This window comes from Crinia signifera, chromosome 5 (assembly GCF_055691185.1).
Source record: "Crinia signifera chromosome 5, ASM5569118v1, whole genome shotgun sequence".
Classification (NCBI taxonomy): Eukaryota; Metazoa; Chordata; class Amphibia; order Anura; family Myobatrachidae; genus Crinia; species Crinia signifera.
In genome coordinates this window covers 287,688,522-287,694,521 of record NC_139221.1, presented here as the reverse complement: position 1 = coordinate 287,694,521, position 6,000 = coordinate 287,688,522, and positions in this window count along the sequence as shown.

Here is a 6,000-nt window from a genome sequence, read left to right as displayed (position 1 = left end):
CTTTACTTTCTGCCCACCATCCCGTGCATGCGCGCCCTTATTGATGAACATAGTCCCTATACACGGGAGCTATTGCCCGCTATCCTGCACTTGCGCATTTGTACTATTGCTGGTAATAGCTTATGTCATTCATTGACACGTGAGATCATAGAAATCCTGTATTCAAATTGTGGGCTCCGGAAGTCCCATACTAGGTCTTCCTGTCTACACTATAAATACACAATCTTTGGAACTTGTTATTATACTCTCCTGATGAAGTCCAGTCCATGCAATAGGGCGTGAGTGATGAAACGCGTAGAGAGCAGCCTGTTTCTACCCCAGCACTTTATTAATGTAAGCTATTGTTTTTTTTATTTTCACTTTATGCACTTTAATAAACCACAATTAAATTTTAATTGGAGTTTTCTTTCTTATAATACTGCGTGGCACCTACATTCAGACCACAACTTTGAACTTGTTGAAAACTGCCTTGAGGTGCCCAATTCACATCTGGGTAGTATTCTGGTAACCGCGAGGAAAAAGTAACAAAGATCACTGTTTGATGAGCACAAATATAACTTAAATACGGTACACACATTACCAATAGCCAAAAGTGTGGATACTTACCTATTACACTAGAGAGCGCTGCTGCTCACTCTTTTCCTAGTAAAAATTCCTGAGATCATACAGCAACGTTTCTACAGAGAACTTAGCGGACCCCTGTCACACAGGGTTGTAATTTTGAAGAATAAATTTCTGAAGAATAAAGAAACACTACTCCTGGTTGCTTAATCTGGATATTCAACCATAATATCATCATTTTTACATCTGCAAACAACTTTTTCTATCACTGTTAATGCTTGTATTTGCACTGTCAGTTTTGAAAATGCCCAGCTGTACCTCTAATGACTTCACCTCTCCTGCTCTTCCATTGATAGTAGGTGTCCCCAAACATTTTATTCTTGGCCCTCTTCTTCTCTATCTCTATACAACTGCATACAAAGTCAAAGGTGCAGGTGCACAAATTAAACTCCCAATTTAAAATTTTTGCAATAAAATTTTGCATTTTTAGCGAGGTTCTTCGCTTATTTATGGCCATAAGTAACGGCTTGCCCACCGCGTCCAGGTGACCTCATTAGTCGGGCAAGTCCCTAACATTTTGGGGGGTACAGATCTAGGGCACAGGGAACCCCAAAATGGTGCAGCCGAGTGACCCCAGGGCAACACAAGACTGAAAGAAATATATAGTGAAACAAAGTGAGGATAAGTTAGTGAGAGAGGCTGCTAAAGATAGCAGGGGTAAGTAAGTGAGAGGTAAAAAAAATGAGAGATAAAGTAGTGAGAGGTGAAGTAGTGAGAGGTAAAGGTAAGAAATAAATTACATTGAAATAAAACACACAATAGGGATGAAAGTGAAAATTAAAATAAGTGTTAATTTGTGTTGCTCCTGAGGCCAAACAGCCACACCAGTTTTAATTAGGTTCCTGACATTTCTTAGACTGCATGCAGAGCAAGGTGAGACCTGCACAAATGTTTAATGAATTATCAGATGGGGGGGGGGGGGGGTGTTGCATTTCTGGGTTGTGGGCCCCCCTGGACTGGTGTGGCTGTTTGGCCTCAGGAGCAACACAAATGAACACTTATTTCATTTTCACTTTCATCCCTATTGTGTGTTTTATTTCAATGTAATTCATTTCTCACCTTTACCTCTCACTACTTCACCTCTCACTACTTTATCTCTAATTTTTTTACCTCTCACTTACCCCTACTATTTTTAGCAGCCTCTCTCACTAACCTATCCTCACTTTGTTTCACTATACATTTCTTTCAGTCTTGTGTTGCCCTGGGGTCACTCGGCTGCACCATTTTGGGGTGCCCTAGATTTGTACCCCCCAAAATGTTAGGGACTTGCCCGACTAATGAGGTCACCTGGACGCGGTGGGCAAGCCGTTACTTATGGCCATAAATAAGCGAAGAACCTCGCTAAAAATGCAAAATTTTATTGCAAAATTTTTAAATTGGGAGTTAAATTTGTGCACCTGCGACTTTATATGCAGTTCTACTGAAAGGTCTCCACAGGGTCGCACCTCTCAATTGGTGTGCACCCCAGGACCCCACCCCTGTATATCTAATGCCGTGTATTTCCATACACATTAGAAGGCCAGAGACCCCTTCTGCGCCTGGTGGAAGCACCCACGCCCACCTGTCCTATATATTGGTTTTAATTAGGTTCCTGACATTTCTTAGACTGCATGCAGAGCAAGGTGAGACCTGCACAATCAAATGTTTAATGGATTATCAGATGGGGGATGGGGGGGTGCATTTCTGGGTTGTGGGCCCCCCTGGACTGGTGTGGCTGTTTGGCCTCAGGAGCAACACAAATTAACACTTATTTTCATTTTCACTTTCATCCCTATTGTGTGTTTTATTTCAATGTAATTCACTTCTCACCTTTACCTCTCACTACTTCACCTCTCACTACTTTATCTCTCATTTTTTTTACCTCTCACTTACTTACCCCTGCTATCTTTAGCAGCCTCTCTCACTAACCTATCCTCACTTTGTTTCACTATATATTTCTTTCAGTCTTGTGTTGCCCTGGGGTCACTCGGCTGCACCATTTTGGGGTGCCCTGTGCCCTAGATTTGTACCCCCCCAAAATGCTAGGGACTTGCCCGACTAATGAGGTCACCTGGACACGGTGGGCAAGCCGTTACTTATGGCCATAAATAAGCGAAGAACCTCGCTAAAAATGCAAAATTTTATTGCAAAATTTTTAAATTGGGAGTTTAATTTGTGCACCTGCACCTTTGACTTTGTAAGCAGTTCTACTGAAAGGTCTCCGCAGGGTCGCACCTCTCAATTGGTGTGCACCCCAGGACCCCACCCCTGTATATCTAATGCCGTGTATTTACATACACATTAGAAGGCCAGAGACCACTTCTGCGCCTGGTGGTAGCACCCACGCCCACCTGTCCTATATATTGGTTTTAATTAGGTTCCTGACATTTCTTAAGGTGCCCACACACTAGAACGATTTTTGGGCCGATTGGACGATTTTCGATAAATCGGCCGATATATCGGCCGATATTTACCGATAATCGGTCGAAAATCGGCCGATGCTCGCTCCCGTGGATCTTTTGCTAAATCTTCTGATCTTACGTGTTGCACAAAAGATCAGAAGATTTAACAAAAGATCCATAGGAACGCACACGGGATCTTAAGTAAAATCTTTGGTAAAGATGTGCACTTGCCTGAAATCTTTTGTCCAGATCGGACAAAAGATTTGAAGGCTAATTTATGCGCACATCTTATGATCGCAGATCTTTCTAGTGTGTGGGCACCTTTAGACTGCATGCAGAGCAAGGTGAGACCTGCACAAATGTTTAATGGATTATCAGATGGGGAGGTGCATTTCTGGGTTGTGGGCCCCCCTGGACTGGTGTGGCTGTTTGGCCTCAGGAGCAACACAAATTAACACTTATTTTCATTTTCACTTTCATCCCTATTGTGTGTTTTATTTCAATGTACACCCCAGGACCCCACCCCTGTATATCTATCTCTATACATCCTATCTTGGTGAGCTTATTAGGTCATTCGACACTATTTGCGACACTATCACATCTATGCTGATAATACTGAAATCTACCGCTCCTTTCCTGATCTGTCTCCCTCTATCCTCTCTCATATCTCCAACTGTCTCTCTGCTGTCTACTCTTGGATGACCCAGCGCTTTATTAGACTTAAAATACTCTTCCCACCTTCCCGCATAAAACCTGACCATCTCTCATCCTAACCTGTTTATGCTCACTTCTTCCCCTTCTGTGTCACCCTTGTCTGTCTAACCCTCGCCTTTAGAATGTAAGCTCTCATGAGCAGGACCCTCTCTCCTCATGTGCCTTTCTTAGAATATATAAACCTCTGCCACCCTGATGATTGCTGCAGTGTCCTGTCCCCTGATGCAAATATCCATATTTACCTTGAACTTGTCCTAAACTGTCTTGTGCTGTAATTCGGTATGTGTTTTTGCTCATAACTATGCTCTGTAAAGCACTGCGGAATATGTGTGTGCTATATAAGAACCTATTAATAAATACATAAATAAAAGAGACTATTGTTGGACTATTCCAAAGGAAAATCTCATGGGACTTAGTCAACTCCCAGTAATGCACTGCACACTTGTGCAGTCAGTGTGCCTTGGCTCCCGATGCTCAGCACCATTAATCATTGTCACATTGGTGGATAGCTGCAGCACTATCCCACTCCCATGCACAAAACCCTTAGCTAAAAAATACATGCCAACTACAGGGGGCCCCCAGATAGAAGGGGGCTCAGAGGTACTGACCCCTGGTGCCCCCACCCCTTAATCCGGCACTGATGAAAAGTTACATAGTTAACTTTCAGCAGGCCCAGCTTTCCCATAAGACCTGCTGAAAACTGGCTACAAACCTTGACTACAATCCTTAAGGATCTTGCATACATTCACACAAAATGGCTTCCATATAGCTTATGACCCGTCACCCAACACATGTGTCTACCTAACAATATACAGGCAGTGGCGCTAAAATGAGGGGATGAGGTGTACGGGTACACTTTACCCAGGCCCAGATATGTTAGAGGGGCTGGCGGGGCCCAGGACCCACTGCTCCTCCCCCTTAAAGATAGCAGAACTTCAGTTCAGGTGGTTAGAGGATAGACTGCTGGTCCTGTAGCATCTGACCCTGGCACACATTTCACACTGGGGCAGATGTATTAAGCCTTAACAAGAGAAAACGTAAAGGGTGATAAAGAGTGATAAAAGGACTAGCCAATCAGCTCCTACAGTACAACAGCCACACAAGAAAAAGTAAGTATCGGCTGGGTGCACTGAAAGTCCTATAATTACATATAAATATAACTGTATTAATTTATGATAAAAATGGTGAAATATTAACCATAGTAAGTGAAATTGAAAAGAAAAAGAGTAATAGTGTTTAAAACATAAAGGGCCACTGTCTATTATTGTCCACAATTTACATGGGCAATGTGTCCCTGTGTGTTTGAATGTGTCCCTGGTTGCGCTGTAAAGTAATATTATGACACTAGTAAATGATAGGTGTAAAAAATTATTCCTTTTTCCTTTTTCCAGTAAGGAATTTATTAAGATTAAATGTATCATTCCTTTGCATCAGTAGCAGTCAATAGGAAGAAAGAGAATTCTCTCTGTACTGTAGATAATTGTATCTCTATTTGTTCAATTAAATAATTTGAAACAGATACTTGTGTCTTATTTGTGTCAGTTCTACCAGACTTGTTGTGTAGTTCTGTGTGTTGAATATATAGCGATTTATCACACTTGGAAAGGGGAACAGATTTATTAATGGTGTGAAAAAGTTTCAGGATTTATTACACATGTATGGTAGGGGATCACCGCAAACCATGGTTTCAGCTGTATAGATTGTTGCCCCTACCCCAGTATGAAGCGCTTATTTTTGCAAGGTGGTTGTAATATTGGTAGTTTTCAGTAAAATATAGATTTAAAGTTATATTGTCCTTCACAGGGTGACTACAGGTTCTGCAACCCTCCACTGGATCCAGGCACTTAGAGAACCACAAGTACCAGCATTTAAAAAAATATTAAAATAACCGCAAGACACAAACATTGATACAGAGTTGCATGCAAATTGGCTGTGGTTGTGGGGCACAGGGCCATAGCGAAGGGTATGTGAATGGTGCTGTTGTCTAGGGTACAGAGCTCTGGGGGTGGCACCATTGCTGTCCTATGTCCCACTAACTAGGAATGTCTAAAGGAAAGACAGATTCGACCAAGTTTCATTCAACTCGGAATAGGATAGATATGCACAAAATGCACAAACCCTGCACATGCGTTGCAGTTTTATGCCATGAGCAGAAATCCGACCAACTATCTAGGACATATATTATATTGAACATAGAGCCTAACTCTGACTGAATCACAAAGCACATTTTTTTAAAAAAAAGGACAAAACCATGTGCACTGCAGGTGGGGCAGCAGGGCCGTTT